At 35.0% G+C, this 19,340-nt stretch overlaps 1 protein-coding gene across 17 annotated transcripts in view; it reads right to left on the bottom strand.

Moving 5' to 3' along the window:
• The window catches only part of Tenm3 (teneurin transmembrane protein 3), a 2,554,979-nt gene that overhangs the window by 1,003,021 nt on the left and 1,532,618 nt on the right, over positions 1 to 19,340 (bottom strand). For 16 of the 17 annotated variants that reach the window (XM_087217023.1, XM_087217025.1, XM_087217024.1 and 13 more), the window contains one exon: positions 15,746 to 15,908. The exons of the other annotated variant lie outside the window; for it this stretch is intronic. The gene's annotated coding sequence lies outside the window, so the exon portion shown is untranslated. The remainder of the gene's footprint in view (positions 1 to 15,745; positions 15,909 to 19,340) is intronic. 17 annotated transcript variants of the gene reach the window in all.

Genomic DNA, 19,340 nt, shown 5'->3' with positions numbered 1-19,340 from the left:
TACTGGCACTGAACTAAACCTAACATTTCAGGCAAGGAAACATGAAGAACTCATTGGAAGACAGGAGACAATTTTTTGCTTGAAAACTGACTTTCTAAAATCTAACAAAACGTATGACCTTTAGCCTTTGGCAAAAGTAAGAATAATCAAGGGCAGAGGAATTCTTTGGCCAATACAATAACATTTTAGTTTTCTAGGGGCTGCAGGTAATATTAATTAAGTGTCACTACTAATAATGGGAAAGAAATGTTGCACATGGGTGGCTATGGGCCAATTAAAAACTCTTTAGGGTTGTCTAATTCTAAAATGAAAATTTCAGAGGTGACTGTAGCCTCATTTTCCTGTGATCCAAGGCCCTGCAGATTGCAGTCCTGTCACCTCCCAGCAATAATCTTCATGTTCCATCTTGATTAGCAATTATTTCATGAACACATTTAATACATCCCAACCACCATTCCTATGTTAGTGGCACTTCCTATTGAAATGTTCCTTCTTTCCTTACCATAAAATGTTATCCATCTTTTGAACACCCATTTCGCACTCTTCCTTGTCCATAAAACATTTCTTCATTTCTCATCCAAATTTCTTTTTCCCTCTATTAAAATATCTAGGTCATGTTATTTGTGCTTCCCTGGTAAACACTGGTTATTTTGTGCCTGTCTTCTCTCCTCTCTATTGTACTATGAGCAACTTCAGATCAAGGATTATGTGCAAAAATGTGTGTGTGTGTGTGTGTTTATGTGTCACTGGGATATAGAACAAAGTGCTAGAATATGATTGGCATTAGATAAATGTTATAGTTTTCTTCATTTTTTTTCTATTTTGTCAAAATCATAGATAAATTCAATTTTGGTTTTGTCAAATATGTCACTGTGATTGTTGGTTTAGTCAGTAGATTGAAGATTTATGAATAGTCAACTGACTTATAGGTTAAAAGATAGCTCAAATATCTACCAGCAAAACTATGTTTATAAAATTTATTTTGAGAAGATCATACTTGTCACTCTTAGTTGCCTCTTTCTCCACATAAATGAATTGTCTCATTAAACTCTCAAGTTATGTTACTTGGAGAGCTCTCCCCAGAGTTGGCTGTTGGCTAAGGAATACCAGCCCATCATTTGGGGGGGGGGGGCAGGGATTGAACTCAGGACCTTGCACTTGCCAGGTAGGCACGGCACCACTGAGCTAAATCCCCAGCCCAACCAGCCCATCATTTTGATGTTCACTTATTTACATAGTGCCTCCATTGTACCTAGTACCGTGGACTGGTATCACAAGTAAGGAAATCTCTAAGCCACTCTATCATCTGCTATTTCAAAGTATGAAACAAACAAAGCTACATGTAAATAACAATCCATGCCTACAACACTTCTTTAGGAACCTAATGTTATGTAACGTGCCATTAACACGGCCCACAGTATCATTTCAATAGTCTCTTTGCTGCAGACTGCAAAGGAAGTTAGTTTGAAAAATCAGCAGAGTCTACATCTGAGAAAAATAGCTCAAGCCCAGCATGAAGTTGTACAAATATTTATTTATATACTGAACTCAGGATAAATCCATCTTTTTTTTTTCATTTTTGCAAAACAACTATGGGTATTATCCAAAAATAGCTGACTGTTAACTAGACAACTAGCCAGATCTATAATGCTCCATGCGGACTCTAGCTGGTGCGTCTCCATCTGTACAGCCTGCTGCCTGCCTGTTTTGAATTATGGAGAGAGCTGGGAGGGGAATCCAAGAGATAAGGATACAATGGCATAGGTTGCTTCTACTCTGGCTTTCATGGGAGAGATATTTTTCTCTTTTATGCTTTGACAGTGGCTGATTATATGGGATTCCAACCAACCCCCTCACTTTTAAAGTATTTCTGTGTGAAGAACACCTGACCTATGCTTCTCTGAGTACCAGGTGCAGGTATGATTACATTCAGGTGTCCTAATGCTATTTGTACACATGGAATTTTAGTTCTTTTATGTCTTTTTTATACTTCAAAATGTGAGAATTCTTATTTAAGCAGATAATGTAACACTTATTAAGCAGAGAAAGGTATTTGCTGATGAATTATAATCATATACTTCTGCATCCAGTATTTGGTTTCAGCTATGAGCTCTAAATCTCTATGGTGTGAATGGCGGCAGGTAAAGGTTTTAAACTTGTTCCAGCAGATGGGATAGGTCTTGTCAGTTATTAAATTGCTACTGAGCTATTTTTGGCTTCTTGAGGTCTTTTTTCAGTATTTTTTTGTTCCCCCTGGTCACATTATGTGCCATGATTTTAAAAGATCTAATTTTGTTTTTCTAACTTAGAAGAAAAAAATAGAAATTTCTAGTAGCTATTGACTTTATTTAAAAAATTTTACTTTCTGCTTTGTGTTAGCTGTGCAGCAAGGGTTCAAGAAAATAAAACGGGTTATATTATTATCTTACTTCAAAATATAAAATGATACCCTTGTTATGCAAAACAATAAGTATTTCTTGACTAATATTTATGTTCCATTTTAAATCCAAATGTAGTAAAAAGAAATGTCCTCTTAGAAATTAGGACTTATATCCTTTCTTCTAAACTGCTGTGCTGAAGAGAATCATAACTGGGTGGCAACTTGAGATTAAGAGTATAAAAACATTGCCTTTACAAGATAAGAATTAGGAATAAAAGTCTCGGCTGCTACTTTTAAACTACAAACTTTAAAAAGAGCAAATGTGGTGAAAAGTGAGAAATAAGCAAAAAAGTGATGTTAGGAAACCAGGGTTAAGAGTCAAGGTGATGGATGACATAGGTACACTGGCAGAAAGCAGTGGCTCAGGCACATATAGAAAAATTTGACATTGGCTCTATGTCTTCTTTTCTTTCTGTCCTTAATTTACAAGGCACTATTTTCCTCTCAGTCCCTCCAAAGATCATGACAGAAGTATTCAATCACAGCCTCCAACATCACACAACAATGTGTGACAGCAATTAAACCACTTGGCATAAAACTAATCCTGGATGAAGAAAAGGGGCAGTTCCTGCTGTCTGCCTATGACCATGGGATCCTTTCTGTAGAAATTACTGTTGGTTCTTGATGTGACGAGGTCGGTGTTCCTGCCTATTACTCCATGGCTTCCTTTCTGCTGCTGCTCCTATGAAAATATGTAATTGGTTCTGGAGCAGAAAGAAGATGCCTGACAACACTGTGAGAAGATTCCCAGAATGGGCAATGGCAGAAATTTTACAGTATTGGATTGAAGACTGAAAAAATGGCAGAATTTTTTGCACCCCTTCATCAGTCCTTATTAATTGTTAAATTCAGTTTAAAAATATATTCCAGCTCTCACTTAAGAAGGAAACAGTATGGTTCACTGGAAATAATTTTGGCTTTCAAATCACACTTTGGTTAAAAAATTAGACCCACTGCTCACTTACTAAGGATTTCTATTGTGCTTTCCTTTCTCAGTCTGTAAATTAACTGTAATCCCACAGCACTATTGTTAACATTCATGAGACAATGATGCTAAATCGCTAGCACTAAGATTTTCATAAAATAAATGGTAATAATTTCTAATAAAAATAAACCTATAAAATCCTATCTTGATTGTCCTACTGTGTGGTATGAATAGCTGAAATTTAAACATGGTGCCAGTTTAAATAAGCAGTCCACTGGTGAAATGATTATTTTCACAAATGATTTTATTCTCAAATATTTTTTAATAGTTGTATCTCTGTAGATGTAGATATAGCCTGAGCTAAGGACATATCATGTAGAAATTAAAACAAAGTAATCACTGCCCTTTTCTAAAAATGTGAAGGCACTCTGCCTTTATCCTATGCCATACTGACTCTTATTGAAAGCCTTCTGTGTGACTTTATACCATGGTCCTCTAATGACCATTCTACAGGTACTAACTGCCACAGTATCCTAGGCCCCAAATATATCGTGGTCCATGGTTGCCTGAAGAACTCATAGTTGTTGCTTGTGACCACAAGGAAAGTGTGCTTTCAAGCTCCCTTCCAGAAGCTTAAGGGTCTGCTGCTCACCCAGGTTTCATGGCTGGAAATTTTCTCTTTTTGTGTCCAATACAACATGCCTTTCTCATGTCTATTCCCTTTCTATATGGACTAAAGCAAATAGATACATGAATCTCTGCTAAGAAATTAATAACTGATAACTCGTTTCTATGTCATTGGGTTAAGGGGGTTATTTTAATAAGGGATGGTTGGGGATACAAATGTTAATAAAGAGGAATAAATTATTAGTGGCCCCATAATAAGGTATTAAGGGACATGTTTCGGGGCAGGGAGGTGTGTCTGGAGCTTCTTAAAAACACTCTGTCAAGGACTATTTGATCTGTATATTAAGCTATGCCTGCTTACCATTCTTACAGAAGGAGGTCAAATTTGTTGATAAAGTGTGTTAATTTAAAAGAGGCCCTGAGACAAAATGGTCTAAAGTTGTAATACAACTTTTATCTTGAAATATTCACAAAAGCTGAACTTGTTAACGCATTGACCATCCTAAAAGTATACAATATTGGCAATAAAAGCGCAAGAATATAATGACTTTAAAAAAGAAATTGTCTTTTGAAACACTGCTAGCCAGAGTGCTCTGCAGATGAAAAGCAAGTAGAGACTTTCTCTTTATTGCAGTCACATACGTGCCCTCAAACACTTTTCTTTTGAATGGGCAGAAATGAGTTTTCTTTTTTTTAAAAGGAGTATTTCAAACAATGTGTTTTCTTGTGATAAGAGATCTGTTTTAATGTTCTTACAAAAGAGGACCTTCAAAATGGTATGTTACAGGAGAAAGTGTTAGGATTACAAATCACACTGATTTAAAAAGGACTCCAAATTCTGTAAAATTGCTCCACCCCTTGCTAAGTTTTCTCAGGGAGATGTATTTTTTTTCCTCAAAAAGATTTATGTTAGTGTTATTTGATAGTACTGTTCTGTGAAGAAAAAAGCTAAAAATGTCTCAAAACTCAGCTTCCACCATCTTTTTCTAATCATGTGAGGAAAAGTCAAATTAATGTATCATCTTTCAAACACTATTCTTTATAACACTATTATATAGGGAATGATCAATTATTAAGTCATCTTTGTTATATTTTTCTTGCTGTATTTCCCCCCTGAAGAAAATGCTTTTCTTAGCATCTTGATCTTATCTTATAATAAATATACTCTAATTTAGAGTTTAAGAAGTATATTTAAATTATATTTCTCATTTAGCAAAACTATTTGAAAAAATATTTGAGATTTTATGCTATAATTTTCAAGATCTGAATCACAGGATAATAATTTATGTATGGTATATGCAGTGACATCGGGCCCTCGGCCTCTTGTCTAACAATATACTAGACAAGAATTATTACTCCATAACTCATACTCTGTCATGTCTTATTGCTTAATTAAAGCACAACCTTCCTCTACATGACAAGCAATTGGACTGTTAACATTATAAATGATTATCCAACCTAACTTATTTTATTTTTATAACTTACTCATTTTATGTACACAGGATGCTCATTTCAGGTATTCCTACCTCTGAAAACATGAAAAATCTGTTTCTTTACATACCTTTCTGGCTATTGTATAAATTCCCACTAGCAAAAACATGAGCAAATGTGATATGTTAGGTATTCATAATTTAGATATATAAGAGGCAGTCCAATATCTATAAAGCAAATTAATATATGAGTTTGATGGCACATGAGTGTTTAATATTTTCTTTTCTCTGTTCTATTATTGAACAAATTAACATTAGGGAATGTGTATATGTATATGTAGTTGTAAAATAAATGTAAATAAATAAATGTGTAGGACTAACATAAGCAAACCTTAAAACTACTGAAGAACTCAAAAGAGAATAAGTAAATGATAAGAACTATCATTACACTTGGATAAGTACATGATAGAGTGCAAAAACATTGAACTCTCTCAAAATTGCTTATGAATTTAATAATAATACAAATTTAAAGTGAAAATAATTTTTAAAATTTAAAGTGATAGTTAAGTTTGTAGGTTAACAAATAAGTTTTCAAAAGTGGCTATAAGAATCCTTGGGTAGAAGAGAAGAAACTAATGAAGAACACTTAGTCCTATCATATAGTAAAACACATTACAATGGTAGAATAATTAAAATGGTTTGATATCAAAGGAGGCATGATGAAAGAATAAGACAGATCAGTGTGAGTTTGATGAACACAAATAAATATGGGATATTATGATAATATTTTGATAACATCATATTATTATGATACTATTATGATAATATGGAATATTTATGATAATAGTAATACATTTGAAATAAATGGAATAGAAACAACTGGATAGCTATTGGAAGAAAAAAGTAATTCTACACCCTTATCTAATTCTTTATATCAAAAAAAATTCCAAATGGTTCAAAATTTTAATGTGGAAAATGGAACCATAAAAATACTTTAAGGTAATTTTTTATGCAATTGGTAAAACCTTTCAAAGTAGGATGTAAAACCCAGAAGTTAAAAAGAAAAGATAGAAAAATTTAGTCAAGAATACTATACACAACATCAAAAAGTAAAGCAAAATCTGGGAGAAAACTACACTTAATATGTTTGAAAAGAGAATTTTCTTAATTTTCAAATGAAATATTAAGCCATTTAAAAAGTTGATTACATGCCCTACCGAGGTCCTGAGTTGCGCGGAAGACAACAAATCACCCCGCTACAGACAGGCAGCCACCTGATTCCACACTACAAAGACGCAGAGGACACCAGACCACCAGACCAAGGTACTGAGTCCCACTGTTCCCAGCCCAGAGGTAGGGGCTTCTGAGCCATCTTCCCACTGCTCCTGGTCCAGAGGAAGGGGCTTCACGGTCACCATCCCTCCCGCTGCTCCCAGCCCAGAGGAAAGGGTTTTTGGGCCACCATCACTACCGCTGCTCCCGGCCCCTGTCCCACCTCACCCAGCTCAGAGGAGGTAATCCATGCAGATGCTAACAGCCCCCTAGCCCAGTCGAAATGAGAAAACACGTAAATAAGTCTCAAAACCAGACTTCCAGATCACCTACAGCAACCTCAAAGGGAAATGAGATGGAACACTCTGATACTCAACCACCTGGACCCACTGAACTGGCAACAAAAGGGGATCTGGAAAAAATGAAATCAGAAATAATTTCTCAGATAACAGGAGAAATTGTGCCCCTAGTGCAAGACATGATTAATAAATCTAGAGAGGACCTGAGGAACATGATGGAATCCCAACATAAGAAACAAATAGAATCCATAAAACAGATGCAAATAGATTTCCAGGACATGAAAAACTCCATTGAAAGTCTACACAGCAGAAGGAGCCAATGTGAGGACAGAATTTCAGATATAGAAAATAAGATTGCAATTAGTGACCAGGAAAAGAAAAATTGCTTCAAAATTATAAGGGAACATGAGAAATCAATCCAGCAGCTGCTAGATGATGCAAAGAAGAATAACATAAGACTGATTGGGCTCAATGAAGAAACAGGAGAGAGTGCAGATGACCTAAAAAATCTCTTCACAGAAATAATGGCAGAAAACTTCCCAAGCAGGGGAAAAGAGCTTGACATACAGATAAGTGAGGCATATAGGACTCCAAATAGCCTTGATCAAAAAAAATCTACACATAGGCATATAATTGTTAAGATTCCAGAAACACAACAGAAGAACAAAGTTCTCCAAGCAGTCAGAGAAAAGAAACAAATCACATACAAAGGAAAGCCCATCCGAATCACAGCAGACTTCTCAACACAAACCATCAAGGCAAGAAGAGCTTGGAGTGACATATTCCAAGCCCTAAAAGAAAACAGCCTCCAACCCAGATTGATGTACCCTGCAAAACTATCTTTCAAAATGGATGGAGAAATAAGATACTTTCATGACAAAGAGCACCTTAGGAACTTCGTGAATACCAAACCAGCACTCCAAAGAATTTTACACAATAGCCTAGGAACAGACATTGAGGGTCACAACCCCAGGAAGCAAAGCAGAATGAACCCATCTGGCATGACAAGAAATTAAATGGAAAGGGGGAGAACCCAACAAAAAGAAAAAGTCATGGCAATGACAAGTCAATACGTTTCAGTTATAACCATCAACATTAATGGTCTCAATGCACCAAAAGAAATAGACTGGCAGAATGGGTGAAGAAGCAAAATCCAACAATATGCTTCATACAAGAAACACACTTCATTCAAAAGGAAACTCATAGACTGAAAGTTAAAGGGTGGAAAACAATACTGCATGTGACAGGAACCTGAAAAAAAGCAGGAGTAGCTGTCCTCTTGGCAGATCAAGTAGATTTCAAACCAACACTGATTAAGAGAGATGAAGAAGGACACTACATCCTTGTAAAGGGAAGAATCCAAGAGGAAGAGATGACAATCATAAATATCTATGCACCAAACACTAGTGCACCCAACTATATAAAACAAATATGGACATGAAAAGTCATATATGCACTAATATAATTGTAGTGGGGGACCTCAACACCCCACTGTCACAAATAGATAGATCAACTAGACTAAAAATAAGTAATGAAATACTAGAACTCAATCAAACTCTTGAACAAATGAACTTAACAGATGTTTACAGAGTCTTCCACCCCACAAATTCAGAATACACATTCTTCTCAGCTGCACATGGGTCATTCTCCAAAATAAACCACATACTCACACATAGAACATGTTTAAGTTAGTGCAAAGGAATTGAAGTTATCCCCTGTACATTATCAGACCATAGTGTGATGAAATTGGAGATCCATAGCAAAAGAAACTCAAAAAATTTCATAAACAGGTGGAAATTGAATAACACACTTCTGAATAACCAATGGGTCACAGAGGAAATTAAAGAAGAAATCAGACAGTTCCTTCAATTAAATGACAATGACAATACAACATATCAGAATCTATGGGACACAATGAAAGCAGTCTTACGAGAGAAATTCATAGCAGTGAATACACATATTAGGAAAACAGAACGAGTCCAATTAAACAACCTGATGCTGAACCTGAAGCTTCTAGAAAAAGAAGAGCAGGACAACCCCAAAGCTCATACAAGGGAGGAAATTATAAAGATCAGAGGAGAAATCAATGCAATGGAGACTAAGAGAACAATACAAAAAAATCAATGAAGCCAAGAGTTGGTTCTTTGAAAGAATCAACAAAATTGACAAACCTTTAGCCAACCTTGTCAGAAAAAGGAAAGAAAAGGCCCAAATCCATGCCATTAGGAATGAAAAGGGTGAAATTACAACAGACCCAGCAGAAATCCAGAGGATCATCAATACCTACTTCCAGAACCTATATGCCAATAAGATGGACAACACAGAAGAAATGGACAGATTCCTAGATACATATGAATTACCAAAGTTGAACGAAGAAGACCTAAAAATTTTGAACAATCCAATATCAACCAATGAAATTGAAAATGTAATTAAAAGCTTATCAACTAAGAAAAGCCCAGGCCCTGATGGCTTCACTGCTGAATTGTACAAGACATTTAGAGAGGAACTGCTGCCATTACTGTTTAAACTCTTCAATGAAATTGAAAGGGAAGCAATACTCCCAAATTCATTCCTGGAAGCAATCATCACCTTGATCCCCACCTTTTTCACCAAACTGAAAAAGAGAACTAAAGGCTAATCCCACTAATGAACATAGATGCAAGAATCCTTAATAAGATAATGGCAAACAGAATGCAGAAGATCATCAAGAAGATCATACACCCTGATCAAGTGGGATTCATCCCAGTGATGCAGGGACGGTTCAATATACGAAAATCAATTAATGTAACACACTATAACAATAGAGCCAAGGACAAAAACCATAGGATTATCTCCATAGACACAGAAAAAGCATTTGACAAAATCCAACATGCATTTATGATAAAAACCCTACAAAAAATTGGAATAGATGGTCTCTACCTCAAACTGCTAGAAGCCATCTATGAAAAACCAACAGCCAATATCATACTAAATGGTCAAAAACTGAAATCCTTCACACTAAAATCAGGAACAAGACAAGGATGTCCACTACCACCACTCTTGTTCAATATAGTTCTGGAAACATTAGCCACAGCAATTAGACAAGAGAAAGAAATAAAAGGAATAAAGATAGGTAATGAAGAAGTCAAATTGTCATTATTTGCTGATGATATGATACTCTATATAGAAGACCCCAAGAACTCCACCAAAAGTCTTCTAGACTTAACCAAATTCAGTCAAGTAGCTGGTTACAAGGTCAACACACAAAAATCAATAGCTTTCCTCTACACCAATGACAGACTCACTGAGAGAGAAATAGGGCAAATAATTCGTTTCACAATAGCATCCAAAAAACTGAAATACCTAGGAATCATCCTAACGAAAGAAATCAAAGACCTTTTGTCTGAAAACTATGGCACTCTGAAAAGAGAGATTGAAGATGATATCAGAAAATGGACAGACATCCCCTGCTCCTGGGTAGGAAGGATTAATAGAGTGAAAATGGCCATACTTCCAAAACTGCTATATAGATTGAATGCAATTCCAATTGAGATCCCATCAGCATACTTCATAGACCTCGAGAAAACAATCCAAAAATTCATTTGGAGCAAGAAGAGACCCAGAATAGCAAAAACAATTCTAGGTAACAGAGACATGGCAGGGGGTGTCACAATCCCCAACCTGCAACTATACTACAAAGCTACTGTGACAAAAACAGCATGGTACTGGCAAAGAAACAGACCTGAGGACCAGTGGAACAGATTAGAAGATGCAGAAACAAAGCCAGACACACTCAGCCATCTTATCTTCGACAAAGGAGCCAAACACCCTCACTGGAGGAAAGATAGCCTCTTTAATAAATGGTGCTGGAAAAATTGGGCTTCAACTTGCCAAAGATTAAAACTGGACCTATATCTCTTGCCGTGCACTAAACTAAAATCAAAATGGATTAAAGATCTAAATATTAAAATAGAAACTCTGAACCAGTTGGAACAGAGGTTAGATAGAACCCTTGAAGACATCGGTGTAGGAAAAGATTTTGTGAACAAAACCTCAGTTGCCCATGAACTAGCACAAACAATCAACAAATGGGATCTCTTCTTATTAAAAAGCTTCTGCACAGCAAGAGAAACCACCAGCAGTGTGAAGAGACAACCCACAATGTGGGAAAAATTCTTCATCTGCTCTTCCTCAGACAAAGGTCTACTATCTTGAATCTATAAAGAACTTAAAAAGATCAGACCTCCCAAATTTAAAGACCCAATCCAAAAATGGGCATCTGAAATGAACAGACATTTCTCAGACAAAGAAATAGAAATAGCAAATAAATACATGAAAAAATGTTCAACGTCACTGGTCATTCGAGAGATGCAAATGAAAACAATGCTGAGATTCCACTTCACTCCAGAAACAATGGCTGCTATCATGAAGTCAACCAATAACAAATGCTGGTGGGGCTGTGGGGAAAGAGGAACCTTGCTCCACTGCTGGTGGGAGTGTAGACTGGTGCAAGCACTGTGGAAATCAGTATGGAGATACCTCAAAGAACTAGGACTGGAAGTCTCATTTGACCCTGCTATTCCACTGCTGGGGATCTTCCCCAAAGAATTAAAAGAATCATACCACAGTGATATATGTGCACCCATGTTCATAGGAGCACAGTTTGTAATAGCTAAAACTTGGAAACAGCCCAAATGCCCATCAACTGGAGACTGGATCAAGAAAATGTGGTTTTTTAATAAAATGGAGTACTACTCAGCCATAAAAAATGAGAAATTAGGGACATTTATGTCTAAGTGGATGCACATTGTGGCAATACTCTTAAGTGAAATAAATAGGACACACATGTGTAAATTCCGAATAGTTTCTCTGGTGTGAGAAACTGAAAGTGTAAATAAGGACTAAATGTATAATAGGTAATGTGAAATAGGAAGAAAAGGGGCCAAGGGGAAGGAAATGGGAGGGCTAGGGGAAAGGATAGAAGGGAATGGGATTAATATGAGAAAATGGAAAAATAGGAACAAAATCTTTGTAAATAGGGAGGACTGGAGGGGTTAAAGGGAGTGCTGGGCAAGGGTGAAAAATAAGAACCAAGAGAGACTATGTAAAGGTACAAATTTCCAATGATGAATGTCATTATATTGTATACCTAAAATGTACCAATGATTAGAATGAATAATCGATAATGTAAAATAGGAAGAAAAGGTCCAAAGGGGTAGGGGTAGTGGGAGGGGCAGGGGAAAGGAAAGAAGGGAAAGGAAAAATGATGAGAAATGGAAAAATTGGAAATAAAGTCTTTGTAAATAGGGAAGGGTGGAGGGCGTGAAGGGAGGGCTAGGAATGGGGAAAAAATAAGAACCAAGATGCATTATATAAAGGTACAATTCCCAATGAGAAATGTAATTGTGTTGTATACCTACAATGTACCAATAAAAGAATTTCATACAAAAAAAAAAAAAGTTGATTACCACAATAGGAAAAATGGGCAAAATTTAGGAAAAATTAGATAACATCATCTCTCTTTTAAAAATATTCCAGTATTACACACTCATGAAAAAATCCTTGGAAAGCCTCCCATATTATATGGATTAATAATTCAAAATGATTTTGGCCTCCAGTTATCTGTAGCTGTGATTCTTCTATTGTTCTACCCATCCTGTCCACATTCTTGCCTATTCCAGCTGTTTTAGCTCCTTTGCTCTTATTTCTGCCACCAGGTCGCCTTTCCTCAGACACTTTGCATGTGTTATTTTTTCTCTTTGCCCAAACAGCTGTAGGGCTCCTAATCTAATCTTTCTTCATGTGTTTTTTCAACTACTCCTTTCTCAATGAAACCTTCCTTATTTAAAATATCACTTCTAATAAACTGTTCCTATTTTATTTTTTCAGCTAATTCCATATATGTGCATTCTTTAATCTGTTTATAGTCTGTTTCTTCTCCACAAGAATGGCAGCACTGTAAAGGCCAGAAAGCCTTTTTTATCAGTTTTGCTTACTGTCATAATCCTAGTCCGGGAAATAGTGCTTAGCACACAGACAACCTCCACTAAACTTTTATTACGTGAACACATAAATCATATATAGATTATTAAATGGTTATATTTTTTATGAAAATAAACCCTAAAAATTATAACTATTAATTATCTTAAAGGAGACACCCTTGTAAATTTCTGTTTTTTTCTAATAATTTATTTTCACAAATTAAAATTGTAACAGCACAGATTATATTGACAGTGATATACAAGGCATTTTAAAATATTTATTACTTTTTCTAATACTCCCTTATTTTAAAAGGCAACAATTGTTTTAAATAAATCTATATATTCTTCAAAAGTGCTGTTAGAGTTATAGCAAATAATCCCGAGGTCAAATAGTGAGGATTAACAAATTGTCAAATTAACTAAATAGTTACATATCTGAATTATATGAATTCAAACTCAAGAAATAAGATGCCTAACAAATAAAAAAAATAATAAGTACAGGATAAATGCTTTGTTCTGAAGTTCTGAGAAAAGTTTAGTGAGTTTTCAAAATACTGTGTAATCTAGAGTGACCAACACAACTTTTGCTCTGTTCATTCATGTATCAACTAACAATAGTATGACTGTGATGTAGCTATTGGAAACTTGGGTCTGGAAGTCCATGTTCAGAAACAGAATAGAATAAGAGCTGATTTTATTAGGTTGAGTGATAGGCTATTACGTTAATGGTTCCATTTGAGGAGAGGTGGCCCTTGCTCATTTTAATGCTGACTGTGCTTCATTTTGTAATGACTTATAGTTTTCTGTCAGATGTCGGCACTCTAATTACCCAATACATATGAAGAAAAAGTTGATACAAATTCAAATACATTTTACCAAGTTATATCCAGTGCTATCACCAATATAGTATTGTTAAAGTATCTTTTGAGTTTCTGTTAACTGAATTAAAAATAAGTGAATTTAAGTAGAACTATCAGCCAATGTCAGGAATATATGGTTACTTTTTCTACCAATAAATATTTCTGCAGATAGGAGACTAATGAGGCCTACAGTAATACTGCCTTTTCATGATTATTAAATACATAAATTCTCAAGAGATATGAATAGATTTAGGTCATGTCAAGCATAACTGCATAGAAAACCACTTCAAGTACTATACCTCGCATAGCATATAATGTAGGATAAAGGAATGTATTATGAATATTCAATTATAGAGGATAAAAGTAAACACTGACATTTTGAGTTATATGTTTCATGCTCATAACAACTGAATAATTTTTAAAAATATAAATGTTATATTATTTATATTTCACTGGCCTTGATATATTATACCAGGATAGTGTTAGCCACTAAAGTACAAAAAGATCTTTCAGTAAAGAAGGTATTCCACTTTTATTCCATTTTGCTCAAACTGAGAAAGTCTTGATGTTAAAAGCATTTTATATTTTTTATGAGATTATCAGTTCAGGATTTTCTGAAATCTCTCAATTTTTTCTTCACTTCAGATTTTCTCACAGGTAATAATAAAGCTATTTTGATAGAAATGCAGCCATCTTATGATTTTCCTTTTAAATGGGACTCCACATTTCCATCAATTTGAAACAGTAGGAACAGCGAAGTGTAGTGGGGTGGAAAAAGAAACCGTGGAAGCCACAAATTCTTCTGAATGTTTCAGGAATCCAAAGACTTTAAAAAAATCCTTTTTAAAAAATTGTGTCCCTAGTTCATGGTGGTCCCTGTAAATATTTTCTAAATCTAGTCCTGTCTCCTTCTATCACCTTTTTGTCTACTTATTTTTCTCTACTGCTAATATTTTGGAATGTTTAGGTTTGGTCATTTATATATTTTCTAGGATTTAACTGCTGTATCTCTACTGTTTAGCTCTTTTTCCTGTTATTTTCCTACTGTTTGCTTTTTTTCACATCTCTTCCTTCTGATGTATCATTTTAGGCTTATTTCTTAATCTAGTTTTCTTTAAGGTCATCATATCAGATCTTGCCTTTAAAATTTGTATATAGTAAACCTCAAGTCCTATTTATATTTCATCTAAATAGTATATATATGATATATTTTAAATAATATCCTGAAATTCTGATATTCATATTTTCCTTAAAAATTATTAAAGAGCAATTTTTTTCTAATTGTTAAACCACTTAATAAAGGTATCAGTAAAAACTTCAAAATATAAATGAGGGAGTCTAATATAGTATAATGTACTGTATTAGTAAATGGCTCTGTTTTTGAATTTTATTTTAGGGTAATAAACGATTAAGATTTTTCTAAGTGGTTTATTAGACTTCATGAAAGTAGGAACATTTGAAAACCTATAGATTTCTTTCACAATAAAATAAATATAAAAGAAACATCTTAGTAACATCTTTGAAAATAGGTATTAGGTGTGTTTGCAATTAGGTAAATCTCTCTGAAACGTAAATTCAGGGACTAATATTGGATTTTATTTCAAACAATCCCTTCAAAGCATATGCAATGGTTGCTAGGCAACACAATTTAATATCAACAAATGATGCCAAGTTATTTCTGCAAACTGTAATTGACTTGCAAGTCTTGCTGCGTAAAAATTATAGAGAATGTGATTATTTAAATTTAAATAGTTATGTTAAAATGCTAATTTTTATAATTTAAAAAACTATACCACAAAACCTACATCTTAAAACTGAAGAAAAGAAATGCCTTCCTGGATCACAAATGTGCAACAGCCTGAAAAGTTCCTCTTCTACCCTTTGGGAAAGCATAGAACATATTGGGATCACTTTTTATGCTGGTCTACTCACCTAGCTTCTCTGATGAGTTAGCTGTGGAATGCCTATATGGAGGCAGAGCTCAATTAGTGTAATTTATGTATCCTTGGATGTCAATCATTTCTGTTGAGAGGTGGGACTCACAGGCTCTCAGTGCATTAATTAAGAGCTCATCTCAACAGAGCCATCTTTCTACCTAAGGACCAAAAAGAAAGTTTTAATTAGATTTTTAAAAGCAATATGTCATATATGAAAGCAGGTATAGTTCTTTAGCTGGTATGAGAGGCAAGCACTGGAAGAGAATATTCCAAACAATACAAAGGGCACCAGTTCACAATCACGTGACATTATGAGTAAGAGGGGCAGCATCAATCTTAAACACTGGTTTCCACTCCTGGACAATCACTTCATGGTAATCACTGAAGTTTTGACTCTTTGGTTTCATTGCCAACATAATTATTGGACCCTTGTCTAATTATTGATGCAGAGCTGTTGCTGATCGAGTGCAATTACAATGTGGAGGACGGACAGTATTTTTCTCTGATGACTGGCTTTTTGTTCCAGCCTAGCTTCTGACTGAATATGCAATGGACAATACAATGCAAGTTCAGCAAAAAAGAGTGAGAGAACTTGCAGAACACATCAATTTCATTGGCTCCATGATGGAGTGAGTATGCCATTGCTGGCTAACCTAAAAATATAGAGACTTGGGAGAGGTAAAAACTAGCTAGGCTCACTGGTGTCAGCTGCTTGAGGCCGCTGTTCTCCTGGAATGGCTTGTGTGAGGCCATCAAACATACTCCTTAGGGCTCACTTGGGAAATAATAAATACATTATTGATTAAAATATTTATAAATTAAGGGAGGGAAAACAAATTTTAAAAGCTAGTCCAGGTTCTAGAGGGGAAATATATCTACTAATAGCTATTAACCCCTCCCCCCACAATCTAGGAGGGGGGTTAGAATGTATACATGAGAGAACAAAACAAAGGAGTTTGCCAATACCAAGGAAAAAGCAAATAGTAAAAACAAAAGGAAAACAGTGTCAAACAGTCAAAATACTGCAATATGTCTTAGAAATAATGAAAAAGTTCCCAAACCTAAATATTCCAAAAAATCATCACCAGCAAAAATAGAAATACCAAATTTCTGCTTTTGGAAACATACAGACAATGGGGAGATATAAACCTAAGCACAATGCACATGAAAAAAATGAGGTAATAATCATGAGGATGTTTCTAACAAACAGGACTGGTGCAATGGGCAAATGTTACAGAAAGCAAAGAAAGCTCTGCTTTCGGGCTCAAAATAACAGAATGTGTGTTCCAGGGTTCTTCATTGGTATTATATTTTATTTTGTTTTTCTAAGAGGGGGTGTTAGGAAAGCCAGTTACTATATACACTATAAATTTACCACCTAACTAGCATACCTGACATGTACTGAATAACAGCAACAAACCTGACAAAAGAAACTATAGATTTTACAGGTACAAGGTTTTTGTAGTATGTTTCTAAATGATAGTGTGTGATGGAAACATTACTATATAGAAAATTTGTCAGATGAATAAGGCTGGAAAATCGCAACGTATCATTTATGTTAATGTTCATAAAGATATTTTATAATCTTTTCTCAGCTCTTTTCCTTCACATATTTTCCCAGCTATTTTGCTCCATTTATTGTGGTGTATAATGTTTATTGCACAATACGTATAGTAGCACTCCCCAGATACAAGTTGGCAATTGTGCTGGTTGCACCAATCTTGTGTGCCTGATAAATTTATGTAATACAACATCCTGCATTTGAGGATGATTATTGTGTCCTTAAATGCATCTTTTTATTTGCATCTAAGCCAGGATATATTACAAAGTCAAATTACCTCATGGGCATATTATACTCAAGGATGTCCAAATGGTAATACTAGTATACATAGTATTGTACCATATGATTATATGCAATTTGTTTACTTCAGGAATCTCTTTGTTTTCCTAGCAATATTTAAATGTTTTTTGTAATAGACTGAGAACAGAACATTTAAAAATCTGTGGATATTTAGCGTGTGTGTGTGTGTGTGTGTGTGTGTGTGTGTTTAAAGCAGAAAAATATCATGGGTGCCTCCTCATGTGTTGTCAACTCCACCAACCCTGAAAACAGTTACACTTAGTCTTGGGATCTGAAGGCTCTCTCTAGGGCACTGACCATAGTTGCTCCTTTATATACCCCTTGTCAGTTTCTGTGAACCATGTTACTTGGTTAAGAACATGACAGAAGAAATAGGCTTCAGAAAAGGCAGTTTGTTTTTGTTATTTCAGCCAATGGTACACATTTTCATACTGCTTAATTTGTAATTTCATAAGGTCCCAAATACAGGATTGTGGGTAAAAGTAAGCCTTTTCCCAAATGAAAATTTGTTTTTCTGTATAAAATTTTTTCAACTCTTTGAAGTAGAACAATGTATCCATACTAGGATTCTTGCTCCAAAGTTGCTTGCAAAAGTGCCATTATTTCCAGAAAGATACCTTGGTTCATCATCTTTCCTACACTTATTATGGGAAATCTACATGATTTTTCAAAGATTCCTGGAGTTTGCAAATTCTTTCAGATCCTTGCCTTGACCTCAGACTCCTCTCTCCAGAAAGTGATTTTTCTTTGGTACTGGGGATTAAACTCAGGACCTTGTGCTTGTGAGGCAGGCAGAAGCACCACTGAGCTAAATCCCCGGCCCCAGAAAGTGACTTTTATGTTACTTGCTACATGTTCCCACCCTTTTTCCATTTAGCAGACACAATGGTAGTTGTCACACAAGAAAGTACATGACAGTGTTTCTTCTTCAAAGATTTTGATGAGTCTCCGAGTTCTTCTCAATGCCAAGAGCTGTTTTATGTATCCCTTAATGAGCTGGAGGCTTATATAACAGTGAGTACTCACAGTCACATCATGGAGGTGCAATCTGTTTTAATTCAAGTTTTGAATTTGTCCACTGTTTTGCAAAGAGCACAACAGAGTTGATATTACTGGTTTTTAGTGGTTTGGGGATATATACACTTTCATAAAGCTGTGTGGCTCTAGAAATCAAAGATTCAGTGCATCTACTCATAGAAGTTTTTACTAGGTGGATCTGTAAAATTTTTGGAAGAGTTAATTCATTCACTGATATCACCCAAACTAGTATATATTAATTTGCCACAGTTTTTATACTCATTGGACTTATATCCAAAGGCAAGCTATAATGAAGCTATAGAGAAACTGACCTAGTTCTATATTCTTATCACTGGTGATTAATTGTAAAAGAGCAAGTTTATTGTCAGACTCCTCTACTCTTTTTGAAAAAATTATGTTAGAAGGAATAGAAATTTCACATTAGAATATGTTGTGAAAAAATATATAGATATTAAATTAGAACTTTGGGTTGAAAAAAGCATCATAAATACCATTAACTGGGACTTCCAGAATCTTTTGCATGACAAAAACACCACATCTGAGTTTATTTTATAATTCAGATTGGCAATTATGAAATGAATTATCAGAAACTTTCTTACTTCTGTTAATGTAACCCATAGAACAGATTTTACAAATCCTAATTCAGTCCACTAATGCCAAGAGAGCAAATCAAGTCTTGCTCTAGTATCTC

Source organism: Heterocephalus glaber, unplaced genomic scaffold, assembly GCF_053883595.1.
Source record: "Heterocephalus glaber isolate CG9 unplaced genomic scaffold, H.glaber_assembly_v1.0 deba00001461, whole genome shotgun sequence".
Taxonomy (NCBI): domain Eukaryota; kingdom Metazoa; phylum Chordata; class Mammalia; order Rodentia; family Bathyergidae; genus Heterocephalus; species Heterocephalus glaber.
The sequence above is the reverse complement of the archived record's forward strand: the minus strand, read 5'-3'. Positions and strand labels throughout refer to the sequence as shown.